Source organism: Poecilia reticulata, linkage group LG17 (genome assembly GCF_000633615.1).
Source record: "Poecilia reticulata strain Guanapo linkage group LG17, Guppy_female_1.0+MT, whole genome shotgun sequence".
In the NCBI taxonomy this organism is placed as follows: domain Eukaryota; kingdom Metazoa; phylum Chordata; class Actinopteri; order Cyprinodontiformes; family Poeciliidae; genus Poecilia; species Poecilia reticulata.
In genome coordinates this window covers 27,779,792-27,795,107 of record NC_024347.1, presented here as the reverse complement: position 1 = coordinate 27,795,107, position 15,316 = coordinate 27,779,792, and the positions used below count along the sequence as shown (strand labels likewise).

Genomic DNA, 15,316 nt, shown 5'->3' with positions numbered 1-15,316 from the left:
CCACGAGGATCGGCTTTCCAAAGACGCTCTTTGGAAGGAAATGGACAACGAGATGCCGCCAAGCTGGAGAGAACTAATCAGTTCTTCTCCGAACGCCCCACCTGACCCCGCGAGTGTACGTGTGTACATGCAAGAGCTGGTTGTCATATACGTCTTAAACTAATTCTAATTTCTTTACTTCCTGTTTGCTGGTGAAGGGTTTCCACACATTGGAAACAATTGAAATCAATGATTTAGAGCGCTCTCCTCTGCCCTGCGGTCAAGAGCGTGATCCCACCCCTTCGGCCGACCCTGAAATTTCATGGGTCCCCACGGAAAGTTCGTCTCAGGTTCTGAATATTAGCTTCTGTCAATACGAGGAGCTTATTGCTAGACTCGGCAAACTGGAAGAAAGCGTCGCCAGCATTCAGAGCCAAAAGTCAACACCAACAAAGTCCAGCAAAGAAACTCGGGTCTGTGGATCGGCTAAAAAGGAGAGACGGTGGATAAAAACGCATACGGCTCTCACTTGTATGGTAAGGTGTCTAACTTTTCTCATCCAAAAAAATAAAAAAATCCAGAATGTTTACAGCAATAATTCTGACCAAAGATTGGCTGTTAAATGACCAAAACAATGTAGTTGAAAATCAGACTGCCAATTAATGAATCTAAACAAGACTCCCTTCCCACAGAGGTCATTTTGACAGATTTTGAACGAGTGTGTGGGAGCACGCACGGGAACGAGGGATTTAGACAACGCACAGCAAGCTAGGAGTCACGCTAAGCCAGGGGTGTCCAAAGTCGGCCCTCATCCTGCATGTTTTAGTTCTCTCCCTGGTTTGACACACCTGCATCAAATGATGGCTCATTAGAGGCCCAAGGAGAACATTGACTTGCTGAGGAGGTTGTTACAACCACCAGGGAGAGAACATGCAGGATGCCGGCCCTCGAGGACCGACTTTGGACACCCCTGCGCTAAGCGGTTCTGCCTGTATATGCTCGGTGGCATGCCGTCTCCCGCCGGGCAGCGGGACCTGGGATTTTTGGATCTAAAGGACAAGCTAAGCAGGTGTGTACTCCTATGTCCACAAAATCGTGTGGTATTCATTTTAAGTAGATGGAATACAATTTAAAGTGTAAAAGTGAATGACAAAGTTTACTGTCATTCCCCAAGGATCTGAAAGACCTTGAAGACGAGGGTTATGCACCGACTACTGCGAAGCACATGCTGTGTAACGTGGTCAAGTTTCTGAAGCACGTTGAATCGAGCCATCAGACAGCTAGTAAACTGTCTCAGGAAAAACTTTCTGGGATTTTATGTGAGCTGAAAACACTGCAGGCCAGTGTGTCCAAGAAGGTGACAGTACACAAAGATAAGGTTCTACACACAGAAGCTGGTAAGAGCTTCCATTCTGCCATCTACACGTTTCTTTTTCATCCGTTTTCTGGAAGAACGTTTAAATTTCTAATGTTTACACAGAGAAGGACGCCCCCGCAGCTGTGGATGCAGAGTTCACTGCGGTTGCCCGAAAAAAGATCCCTGAACTGCTACGCAAGTGGTTCCAGATTTAAATTTTCTAGTCTCCCCCGATAACCGCTCAGCATGTTTTTATTGAATTCTTTAAGTTTGTAACTCGATCTGCATGTTTTTCAGAATACGTGGAGGAGCAGCAAAGCGGAGTCCGTTTCCATAACAAACTGATGGGATACGTCTTGGGTTACCTGGCCATGCTCTCCCGGCACAGGTCCGTGGTGTTGACCAGCATGACGAAGAAGGACGTAGCCTCTGCAGAAAGCTGGGCGGACGGAACCGGGTTCCAGATTTTGGTGAGTTTTTGTCAGAACAAGAGCTCGAAACATTTGCCTCTCACGGTTGTGATAAAATGATCCATACTTTTTCCAAGGTCGATGAGCAAAAGGCTGCCGGATGCGGTTGACAAGCAGCCTTTCTGCTCAACCAGGAGGAGTATGGCTGGCTGAATCGACTAATCAAGACCTCTTGCTGCTCCGGGCAGCCATGTTTTGATTCACTTTCTTTTTTTCCAGCCTTTTTTTAATTTATAATTTCTAATTAATTTTATATTGAGAATTTGTGAATTTTATCTTATTCAGTTACTTCTATTTGTTGTTTTGCCTGTGGGGGTCGCCTTTCTGCACTCTACCTCGTTTGTGTCTCCTGGGCTTCCATAGCTCGGTCCAGCCCTCATAGTTTCTCCGCTTCCCCCTTTTCCCTCACAGCGGTGTTGTACCGCGCTGCTGTAAGTAAGTCAGAGGAAAGTTTGCTGCTGCGATATACGTTTGTTTTCTGTACGGATGTTGTCGAAGTTTTACCATATGATGTTTATTGTTGTTAATGTGTTATTTTGCAGTTTTGACCATCATTGTGGGGTTTTATAACCAGTTTTATAATTTTTTTATTTTGGCGCGAACAATCGGTGCTAATCCAGCACAGTTCGGTTGAACATTTTTATTTTCACATTTAGGATGGAGTGCAGGAAGAGTGTTGAAGAGGAGGTTGATTTGTTTTCACTCTTCTCCCCCAGGTATGTTTTTATTTCAAGTTATCGTTTTTATCCGTTTATTTAACTCTGTCCCACTGTATTGTGTTGCTGTGGCCACCAGGTGGCGTTTTTCTCCTCTTGTTTTTAGTTTATGACTTTTGTGAGATATTTTTTGTTGTTGAATCTGAGAAAATCAAACAGTACACAGCGTTGTTCTGCGCTGCTGTGGGCTGGAGAGAGTTGAAGAGGAGGTTGATTTGTTTTTACTCTTCTCCCTCAGAATAAAAGACTTCATTAAAACCTGGTCGAATAACTTCTGGAGACTCCGTTATACCACATGTGTTTTCGGGTCACAGACTCTCAGATGGACTTCCGGTCGCTATCAAGCAGATCTCCAGGGACCAGGTCCAGCGGTGGGCCAGACTGGTGAAGCTCAGCTGCAGAACCAGAACCAGTTCAGTTTCCACCTGAACCTAGGCGGCTGCCGTCCTCTGCTGGACAGGCAGCAGAACCGCAGGAGGGGGGTTCCCATGGAAACCTGTGATGTCATTGTTCCATCAGTGGGAGACCCCCCCAACCCCCACACACCCTGAGACCAATCCTGGCTGTGACCCATTCGGCTTGGTTTGTGATTCTGTAATGAAATAAATCGTTTGTTTATTTTGTGCTTTTTTTAACTCGCGTCTTCATGTCCCAGAGCCCGGCAAGCTCAGCCCGGTTCCCATGGAGATTGCCCTGCAGCAGCGGCTCTGTGAGGTCGGAGGTCACAGCCGCGTGATCCGCATGCTGGACTGGTTCGAGGTGGAAGGGCGCGACCCCGGGCGTGCTGATGTCTCGGGACCCTGGATGGAACAGCACACCCGAGTTGGAACTAACAACCGCACCAAACAGCTGTATTTCCAACCTATTGATGGCCAACTTTGTGCCCCAACGGCAGAAAACATCAAAAAAGCACTTGGTTCCTGATAGTGATGGAGTGGCCGCCACAGTGCCAAGATCTGTTTTACCTCGTGACGGACCGCGGCGCATTGCCCGAACGCTTTGCGCTCAGGTGGGCCCGCGCTCGTTACCTTGGCGACGTGCCGCAACCCCGGGCGCGCTGATGTCTCGGCTCCGTCCCCGGCACGTTTTTCAGGCAGCTTTATACTCAAAATGTGAAAACCTGGATCTGACTGCTAAGAACATCAATAAAGACAGTGTGTTCCCACCCCCACTCATCTGTTACCCCTTTTTTTTCATCCCTCTTCATTCATACACATGTTTGCTTCTTTTTCTGCCAGATTTTCACATACTACCATAAGATGAAACCTCCACGGAAAATCTTCCCCTCACCTCTCCCCAGATAACCCAGTCACCACCATTTGTCTCTACGTCCCTTGTTCCTTCATCTCCTCATCCCCCCACCGATTGTCGTGTCTCGCTCTGTCCCGTAATCACACATCCATGTCTTCCCCCTCTATTCCTCATCTTTTTGGAGAGAACAAAGTCCCTCGAAGTTTTTTTTTTTTTTTTCATCTTCACAAATGAAACTGACAGCTGGTGTCAATTTGGAAGAACAAGAGTTTTTTTAATCAGCGGCTGGAAAATGGAACTGCCAATGCAAGGGAAGTGGGAAATCCCATCGTTGCATTCACAGAATGATGGCAATGTGGTGGATTTACCAGGAGTCACCAAACACTGTGAAGATGCCGTCTGATGTGCAGATTGATGATATAGAAGACTTATAAACTCACATGCTAGACAGTACCATCTATTCTGCAGAGCAAAAAATGACCACACAAAAATATGTGTTCAATAAATGAATCAATGTTCAATGAATTTACTTGAACTTGAAGTTAACATTGTTAAGACGTGGTCCAATTTAGACAAATCAATCGCAGATGCCCTCATTGCAGGTATTTTTTTATTTGCTGTGTAGAACTGCAGTAAAGAGAAGTCCGCTTAATGAAAGACCATATTTTAAGTCAAGACATGTTACAGAAGTTAAATAATTATGTCATGATTCATATTTTCATTAAAGTGTCTAATCCATTCAGCACATCAACTCATCATTCGACTTTGGGACCCTGGATGGAACAGCACACCCGAGTTGGAACTAACAACCGCACCAAACAGCTGTATTTCTAACCTATTGATGGCCAACTTTGTGCCCCAACGGCAGAAAGCATCAAAAATAGCAGAGCAAAGGGAATTGAAGATTCACATGGAGTGGATCAAAAAATTGAGATGTCCTTTGCCAATGCATACAGACGACGGGATCAACCAATTTGCATGACAACATCCATTAACAGGGACATGGGAATCTCTCACATTCTCTCTATGATAGATTTAATAAAAAAAATCTAAATGGACCAGAAGAGAAGCTCAGAAGCCTGAATATTTGCCATGATCTTAGGAAAGAAGTCAACTCAGCTGTTGCTGAACAGTTCAACAAAGAACTTGCTTCTGTAAGGTATTCACTGTGCCAAATGAAGGATGACCATTTCTAGCAGACTGGTGAGGGTCTTAATTTATCTGCACAATGACAAGAACAACAGAAACTTTCAAAAAGACATGGAGGCAATGTGCAATGCCCAGCTGGCCCTTTATGGAGTGAAAATACTCTCAAAATATTTGCGTGTGTAAAAATATCTGCATGTGTAATACTGGATTTGTAAACCTTACAAATAAAATAAACGTTCTACGCCCATAATGTTGAAAAAGTACACACAAATCACCTGGTACATACACACAAAAAACTGTATTTACACACAGATCCGGTTACGAGTGCACTTTTATTTTTGAGACTCATTTCACGCTTTGGGGAAGCTCCCAGATTTGTGTGTAGATGATCCGTTTACATGCCAGTAAAAGCTGGGTCATCTGAGTTTTGCTCTGAGTCTAGTCCTCTGACATTTCTCACTGTGCTTGTACCGAAGTGGCAAATACGTTAGTACGCGCCATCTTTGGGGTCCTCTCTTTTAAACATAACCGACAAAAACAACAGTCTCAGATTTTTTTAATCCAAGTTACTTAAAACAATTTAGCTATGGTACAAACTTGCTGTGTTATTGAATGTAATGTCCGATCACACGACTGAAACGGTGAAAAGATGGAAAACGGACTTTCGCTTCACTATTTTCCTGCTTGGAAACAATGCGAGGAGACTAAACTATTGGAGCTAACAAAAAGAAGATGAATGTCCTTGGTGTCAGCAGTTGAGACAACCTAATATTACCTTCTCCAAAATCCCCAGATACCTACAAGTTTCCTCCAGACATTTCCATTCTGGTGAGTGTCTTAAATTCGCTTTGTTTGTGTCGTGTCATATTTTTTTGCAATGATTTTGTCGGGGTGTACTCATGTTCAGTTTATGTTGAGTTCATTTAAGTGGATGGGCTTATATTGTTTATGTAGCATAGTCCGAGTTTTGTCAGTGGACATTGAGGTTATTACATTATATTGAAGTAAACTATTTAAGTTATCAGATTTACAGCATTAATACTGATGTGTGTTCTGATATGTCCTCTTAACGGCAAACCGACGTATAAAATGGATGAGCTCAATCCTGACTGAGCGGTCAGGATATTCAGAATCCTGAATATGGGTCACTGCGAGGTAAATGCCACAATGTCGGACCAACATGGGCGTTAATTAAAGAGGCGATACGGCAAGACCAAGTTAACAACAAGTTACAGAGACTGTTTTCTACCCCAGAAGAGGTAAATAATGAAAACAGAGTAGCGGAGGGAGCAGAAGAGGAGCAAGTTGGAGAGGCTGAGGAGGAAGAAACCCCAGGAGAGGAGCTCAGCAAGGCTGCAGACTCTGAAGAGGAACAGGAACCATTTGTGTTGAAATATGTGTACAGTTGGAAGTGGCTGTTCTCTCATTTAATAATTTAACGTATTAAACATTAATGAATCGTTTGATTCAAACACTTCAAGTTGCATGTAAACGGGTGAAGAAATTAATCAAATTTCAAGTACAAATTTTATATTTCAGGTAATAAACATACACGTAATGAAAGATTATATTTTTAAATAAATATTTTATGTGATTAAAGTAAACAATTATATAATCAGACATCTGTCAGGACACTGGGTTTTTGGGCTTGTTTTGCTTTTCATTTTATTTAACTTCATGTTTTAATTCACGTTAGTTTAGCCCTTGTTAAGAAATAAATTTAAAATAAGCTAGTTGTGAAAACTTAACCATATGTTCAATAATTAGGTAAAATTAATGGTGTTTCAAATAAGGAAATTCACTTCAAATTATATCCATAGTTCAATTAGCGTAATCTTTTATCCAAGATATTTCTATCGAAAACATTATACACCAAGTTGAATTAAAATAACTTAGCTTGTAGTTTTCTATAAGTTAGAACACAGCTAGTGTATGTGTTTGACCACTTGATAAAATTCTAGACAGGGTCATAAAAAACATCCGTCTTCATTTTAACGAAAATAACACTTCTTTGTTCTTAAAATTAAACAATACAGCGTCGAAGGAGAACACGCCCTCCCTATAAAACTAGCTAGCACGGAGTTTAGCCTTAGATCGCCATGAGGTTCCCTTGTGACCTGGTCTCAGAAGAAACATCTATAGCGGTGAGATGTTTCTTTGTAATGTTTCGTTGTGTGTGGATGTCTGTCGTGTGAGGTAAATATTGCTGGTTTTATTCAGTTCTGTCAGTTTCATTAGTTGTTTGTCTAATAAATGTCGTTATGCTTTGGACGTGGAGAACCGTGTTGTCTTGTCTTTATGGCTCAGCTGATACAATGACGACTTCAATGAATCCGGGCAGAAGATAAAATAAAATGAGTCAAAAGGTTTTTAATTATTCCTCTTCTGATCATTTTTAACACCCTTCGTGGTCCTTTTGATATTATTGGAGGTGTTTAGTGTAGTTAGAATTATGTTATTGCTTGTCCTTGTTTGTCTGAGTCCATCTCAAGCCTTCTTTAATTACTATAATTTAATTCTATTTTATCCTTCTATTTATTTCTTATTTCAGCCTCCCTGCAGGGTTTCTAGTAATGTTTATTTCTTAATTTGATCACCATAGATTCAGTTATTCTTCCATGTCTGAGTAATTCAAGTTGGGTTATTTCTTTGTTTAGATCTTCTAGTTTCTCTTGCTCTGTGTTCCTTAGTTCTTATTGTTAGATCAGCCTTGTTTCTATTTAGGTTTGGTTATGGTTTCCCTCATATCTTTCTTTCCTAGTTCATCAGGTTTTCTTTACTCTTACCGTCTTTTGTATTGGAAGTATTTTTCAGTTCCCCGTTTCCTCCCGTTTGTGTTCCCAGCAGATCTCCTTAGTTTCCCTGTGCCACTTTCTCCCCAGCCCTCAGCCAGCTCCTGTGCCAAATTATTCACACCTGCTATCACTCTTCTCATTTAGGCCACTGTCCCACTACTTAAGCTCCTCTTTTTCAGTCACAACTCGCCAGTCCAACTTGTTACTCTGCTCACCACGTTGCCAGTTGTTACCATTGTTATCCCTTGTGTCTCCCGTTTCAGATGTTTCACATACATTCTCCCAAAACCTTCAACATGAAAGCAGCCCATGCAATACAGAACATTTTATCAATCCAGGCCACGTTAACATAATTATGTGAATATAGATTATGTTTTTATGCTAATTGTGTTTTGTGAGTGAGAGTACAAAGATTCACTAATTTTGGTTCAGCAGTCACTGTTTAGAATATAGGATTTGTAAAACCAGGAAAACAATAAAACATTTGAGAACCAAAAAATGCTTTGTGTAAACACTACAAATACCTCATGATGTACCATTATATGTGTTGAGGAAAAATGACTATTTTTAGTGTTTAATATAGTTTAAACTTTTTGAACAGGTTTCTGTTGGTGATTTGAAACTAAACCTGATTGCTGTGTTAAGTATTCAAAGTACCAAGGAAAATACACTGCTCAAAAAATAAAGGGAACACTTAAACAACACAATATAACTCCAAGTAAATCAAACTTCTGTGAAATCAAACTGTCCACTTAGGAAGCAACACTGATTGACAACGGGGACCCTTGTCGGGTCAATCAGTGTTGCTTCCTAAGTGGACAGTTTGATTTCACAGAAGTTTGATTTACTTGGAGTTATATTGTGGTGTTTAAGTGTTCCCTTTTTATTTTTTTGAGCAGTATACATCAGCAGAGCTTCTGCCCGGACAGGAGGCCGTAAATTAACATATGCAGGGAACCAGACGACACTATCATTTAAATTACCTTGAGAAACAGGAACTTGGCCAGCTCACAGGAGATCAGAAGCCTTCCATGAACAATTGGGATGGTGGAAAATGTTTTAAACTACTAACATTTAATTTGTAAGATATTTTTCTTTATTAATAGCATGTTTTGTATGAAAATTGTATTATCTAGTTTTAGAATTAACTTAGTCAATGATGAATGTATTTGAAATTGTATTATTTCTGACTATAAGAATCAAATGAAAATGTTTTGTATTAGAAAATTCCTTAGGTTTGTGGTGAAGGATTGTCTTAATTTTATTTGAATATTAGGTTAGAAACAGGAATTGTACTCCATTATTTTTGTTTGTTCCCATGAGAATCTATCTGTGGGAAGAGAAGGAGGAAGGGATGTCAGGATTTCAGATACCTGTGAAATTGCCTCCCTCTGTTTCTCTTTGCACAGGTGGCTCTTGAATCATGGGAAGTCTGGAAACTATTCTATTTATTTAACACAACGGAGCAGGATGTCTTTGATCCCGATAATAAAAAGTGGAGTTCTATGTTTCTCAGACGCTCAAAAAATGGCTTCCTTTTGGTCAAGCAGAGATACGCCTTATTTGAATATATTAAAGAGGAAAACACGCCTACAGGTATAAAAGTCTGTGCACAAGGGAAATAATTCAGAAAAAGCTGATTTTAGTTTACTTCTGCACCAGCTCTTTCTCCGAGGACGCGTCCTTGATGTCTTTGTCTGTCTTATTGTCTCAGGTAACAATGTATGTCTCTGTTTATCCAGTTTCCTGTTCTCTTGTACTTTCTTATGATTGGATTAAATTCTGTAATTTTGTGATGTCAACACGCATTGTTGTGTTTCTGTCCCCACATGCGGTCGCGAGAGAACCCGCAATCAGTCAGAGGAAGAAGCCAAACCAGTTGGTTTTTTTTCTAAATTTAATCAGACAAATAATTCTTCCTTAACATATGTTAATTAAAATATAAAACAAACAAACCCTATAAAAATACTTACCATCTGCATAAAATGCTGCAGAAACTTCTAAAGTTTCAACCTTTGCATTTAATTCCTGGACCTGGTTCTTCAGGCTATTTACTTCCACCTGAAGAAGCTTGGCCTTTTGGTTGACAGCCCTAAGGAGCCTTCCCTTCTTTTTTTAGGGCTTCAAGACTCATCTGGAAGGCCTCATGTACACTCCTCTGAATTATTTCTCGAGAAGCTACTGGATCGGAAAGATAAGATGTTAAGCACAAAAAATAATAATTCACATTAAACAACTGATACTATTCCTTCACTCTAATGCTTAGTTTGAACAAAAGTTTAAACAAAACATCTAAAAATAAATTAAAACTTGCAAGATATCTTGAAAATAAAGAAATCTTTTAAGAAAGTCAAACATTATGAAAATGTGACTGACTCCACAATTGTAAGAAAAGTAAAGTAAGTTTACTAATAGCTGCAAAAAAAATCACTTGGTAAAATGATGTGGGATAAAAGGACACAAATCTTGCATGTGATTAAAACAAAAGAAATAATTGTAAATGGCAACAACAGTCATAATTACATGTAACATTATTTTCAACATGTGAAAAGTACAAATAATTAAGAAGTGGTTTAAGTTTACAAATATCTACAACAATGTTCTAATAAGTGATCTGCATTAAATCACATTTTGAAATAGTTTATTTTTCTTCCTTAATTAAAAATTAACATTTTGGACTAATAAGATTGAAAAGATTTCCTCCACTGAAATTGCTAAAAACCATAGGCAGACTACAAATAAATTACAGAGCAGAGAAATATTTTTAAAAATTGTACCACAGAAATCCTAATAAAGGGAAGAAAGTCGGAGTGTGCTATCAACATTGTAAACCATCCGCCTCTCTCCAGCTGGCGTTCCAGACGAGAGGCGGGGTTTAAAAAAACGATATATTTGGAAATATGAATCATCAAACACTTTAACCGATTTTTTTGAGCCGCATTGAAACGCAAGACGAACACGGAGACGCTCCTGCTGGGTTTACAACTGTGGCAGCAAAGGAGACCTGCTGCTGCTGCAAAGATCTACACGTGTTAAAATCGTGCAGCAACCCAGTAAAATAAAAAGAACTTCACACAGGTTTTCCCCAAATTAACCAACTGAGTTTAGATGACTAGGTGGCATCAATAAAGCACCTTAAGCTTAAGAAGTAGTCTGTAGGCTACTGATGTTGTCTGTGTTTGGATTACTAGAACTAGACAGAAACTCAAATTCAAAACACAGAACCTAGCAGTTATTATATCTTTATACAATATCGATAAAGAATTTAACTACTTCACTTAAAATTAAAACAGTTGTGGCAGGAGTAAGGCAGAGGCTGCACCTGCTGGCAGGGTGATTGCAAGTGAGCCGAGGTGAGCTGCGGACTGACACTTGTTTGCTGTTGACACGCTTCCATGTTGAGCTGTCTGTGTGCCGAGTACAGAAACGTACAGGCGTATTTACCTCCACGTTGATCGTGGGTGGAGTGGCTCCTGTGACAAGTGCCGACATTTGTGAGCGTTCCCATTTGGGTGGAAGTGAGGAGAGCTTGGCCTGATCGGAATCTCAACTGATCGCCACACATTTAACGCTGCCTCTTTGCCCGGACTGAGTCACCGCTTACTTAGCAGTCAAGAGAGATCGGTGTGTGGGAAGCTATGTAGTCATCAAGGGTCGGGAGGAATGCATTTGTGGCTTCATAACACTTTTGAATTTTCCGTACCCCTTGTGGCATTTCAACCCCTCGCACAGATGCATTCTTGCAGAAACTGATGTACACCTCTGATCTGTAACTATCAAAGACTTCAGTTTTCTGTCCGAAACTGACCCTAACTTTCTCGCTGACACCTGACACTATTCGGGATTTCAGGGTCTTCATGTTGATGTTCTTCTGGTCAGGCGGGATCAGGATTGCTGCTTTGTAATCATCTCCATAACACATGACAAAGAATTGCAGCTGATATTCTCTTAATGCTAGTTGCATTTGTGGGTTGTAGACTGTCATCCTCGTGTACTGGTTGAGCCCTTTGATACCTCCCTCTTGGTCCTCCCAATGGTAGACACTGGTTTTGTCAGGCATACAGAACAGTCCATGTTCAATACATCAAAGTTGATAAACAAGACTCGCCATCCTTGATAAATCCTTCAAAGATTTCTAAAGGCGTGCATTCGTCGGATCAAGGTGAGGTTGTCCAGGGTCATAGCTTGGTCAGAGGTTTTGACATTCTCTTGTAAACAGCTTCGACATCGATCGGCATAAGTCTTGCATCCAAATGGCCTTCCAATGGTTTTGAGCTCTTTTTCCTTAGGTATCAGTTTGATCGTGAGGTAATTGAGCACATATTCCATCTCTGATGATGAGTGGTAGTAATCTTGTAGGAAACCCTTTAAATCGTGTTCCTCCTCCCTGGAGAACAGATGCACAAGCAAAAGGCGACCTTCCTCCCAAGGCAGTGCATCAATAGTCTTGTTGATATAGTAAGCAGCGGATCGATCCCGCAGTGCAGAAATAGCCCGGTCTTTAAGATACTGACTGTAATGATCGAGTTTGTCCAATTCCATCAACATGATGTCCCCGCCCAAATTTCTGCACAATCTTTTTGGCATTTGGGTCCAGGTTGAGTCATTGTGCCTCTCGTAAATACTCCGGGGCGTAATCATCTATTGTGACGGGGGTGAGGGGGGCATGTTTTCTTCCTGAGAATATGGCTTCTGATGAATGACTCTACAGCAATATTTCTTGTGCTAATTATTGCTACATTGTCAATGTCTTTCTCCTCTTGGGCTCTGTCTCGCGCGCTCTCAAAGGTGGCAGCCATGTCAATTAATGGGTGACCACACACCTTTGCTAACCCGCCAAGCTCATGTTTCACAGGTGTGGAACATTTCTTCAGAATTGTTTCTAGAGCGCTACCTAGATAGTGGTAACCCACTCCCCGAAGGTCTGCACAGATGTTGGCCTTAAGAGTGTTGTTTGTACCATTCATCTTCCTCAGATAGTACCTCAGCGACCACTATGCCCTCCAAAGAAAACTGGGTTGAATATGACGCCTTAAGTTCGAAACGTATGCACACTAACGGGCCTTCTAATAAGTGAAGTATCACATACGTGGAGTATCGGACGTCTTCTAAGTGTCGGACTCTCCACACAGTTGAAATGGCGCAACGCTAAATGAAACGCACCGCAACAATCCTCAACACGATCCACATGGACTTTAATAAACCACATGCGCGTGAAAATCAAAGCGCACCATTTATATTACCGACAAGACTCCACTATGCTCTTAAGTTATCTTCATTCCCCTGCTATTAGTTTTCTGCACATCACCATAATTTATAGTCTTTTAATACCTATGAACTCTTCCGTATTGGCTGGGAAACTAAGGTTTATTTTAAAAAGCTTTCAACCTGTACTCTAATATTACTGCTGTTCGCGTATCCCTCCAAGATTGTGTTCTTCCTTTCTTTTTTTCGTTCTTCTGTACCCCCGCATTACAATTGTTTTACCCCTGAGGGGGAATGGCGGTCCTCATTCCCCCTCCCGCCCCCGCCGAGTTTACTTTTGTAGTTCACATGTCCCTACTCCAGGTGAAATTTACGGCATTCTCCGACCTAAAACTTCACAGATATGTTTTATATGCAAAAAGAATTGCCGTAATTTGAACTACTTGACACCAGAAAAGCTCATAGAAAAGCTTCCAAACAGAATTTTTTTTCAAATTAGATAGCAACTGATATACTTACGGAGGCAAGCTGGGCCGCATTTTGCACTGCCTTTAATTTGGGGTCTGTTGAACTTGGCAATTTCAAGGTTGAATAATTAGCCATTTTCTAGAAAGAACAAAATATATAGATAACAACAATTACAAAGATGAAACGCAATAAAAACTTTACCTTATTACTGAAAATGTATCATGATATACCTACTTCAATCACTCCGTCGTACAAGAACAGAAAATGTCTGCAAACGAATCTGAGAATATATAAGTCCAGAGCACAAATGGGTGGGACTAAGAGAAATACCCGCCCTCTTTCCAAAATTTTACTTGACAAAAATTTGTAATGGATGATAGGACTTCCTTTCTTAATAACGCCCATTTCAACTTTGACACTTATGACTATGGCCCTAATATTATTAACAAAAATTACAACACAAATAACAATAACTGATAATAAAAAAACACCAATAATTTGAAATAAATAATTATATATAAATGGAAATCTAAAGCTCTTACCTTTACCAAGAGGTATTACGCAACTTTTGCAGGTGACTCTGTTCATACTTAAGCAATTACATATATTGTAAAAATAGTAGTCTGTATTAAACACCACTTCTAATATATTGAGCTGAAATACATAGAAAAAAATATATCAGATATCAATGTACATCAACACTTAAATATAATTATTGAAATAAAAATACTTTCCCAAAAACACAAAAAAAGATCACCTGTTAGACACGCGCAATATAAACAGAATACTGAATAGTATTTACTATTTGTGTTCTTCACATTAAAATAGATTTGTTTTACGAAAATAAACATGTTCTAGAACACCATCTTTTCACTGACGAGTTCACAGATTTATAGTAAAAAGACGAACGCAAAGATGCAAAAAAAAAACCTAGACGCAGCGCCAATCCCTATGCTTTATAGGTCAGATCCATCACTTCCTGGTTTGGAGCCTACATTTTCAAGTTGAGAAATATGACCAGATATTTTACCGAAACTTATCAAATGAGTCTATATTGCTGTTCACCCGAAAACTTCCGTTACCTGCCTCTCATAGCTTTTCTGCTAGCTTTTAGTAAACTCGAGCGGAATCTTTTTCTGTAAAGTAATTAGATACACGCTGTAAAAACAAAGTGTCACATACACTGGTACAGGCATATTTATGGAACGAAAAACATCCAGAGTGAAAAGGATTTATTTTTTGTAAATTGCACCGCACCAGCAGATGAAATCGAAACCTGTGCATTCTGGATATCCGGATACAGCTGACAGTGGAGATGAAGCGGACTTTATCGAAGGCATCGACTATTATGTCCACCAAGGGCACAACATATTTGAGGACATGAGACAAGAATGAGGGTTCATCAAAACATTTTATTCTTAACCCTCCTGTTATGTTGCGGGTCAAATTGACCCGTTTCAAAGTTTAAAAATATTTTTAAAATAGTTGCAAGTATTTTTATTGCATGAAACTTTTTCTATTTGTCTTAATAGGTGAACTCTACATATAAATTGAAAATTTATTCATTTTACACATTTGCAGCCCCCCCTGCGTATACTTGTTACGTCGATACTGTTCGGGTCAATTTGACCCCACAGTCAAGTTAAAGTGCAAAAAAAGATTAAAAATGTCCAATTCTGTTTGTTTCCTTACAGCTATGAACCTTATTTCACCACACACACACAAACACAACACACCACACACACACACATACATACACACACACGCAGACACACACAAACCCACTTTCTCCCTACTCTCTTTACTTCACAATGAACTGCGAGAAAGCAGGTGTTCATACAACTTTTGACGGGAACCTATTCTGTTCCCGTGGGAAAACTCCACCCACACTGAGTGGACACTCAGTAGAAGTGGAGGGGAACATAA

General features: G+C 40.3%; 1 long non-coding RNA gene across 2 annotated transcripts; it reads left to right on the top strand.

Moving 5' to 3' along the window:
- Positions 1 to 912: 912 nt before the first annotated feature.
- Positions 913 to 5,123, top strand: LOC108167064 (uncharacterized). Of its 2 annotated transcripts, XR_001777468.1 has the most exons (6): positions 913 to 1,048; positions 1,154 to 1,376; positions 1,460 to 1,806; positions 1,884 to 2,522; positions 2,761 to 3,104; positions 3,178 to 5,123. It is a non-coding gene; the product is annotated as an uncharacterized LOC108167064 (long non-coding RNA). The 2 variants fall into 2 exon arrangements; XR_001777467.1 differs by having other exon boundaries at positions 1,154 to 1,806.
- Positions 5,124 to 15,316: the final 10,193 nt, after the last annotated feature.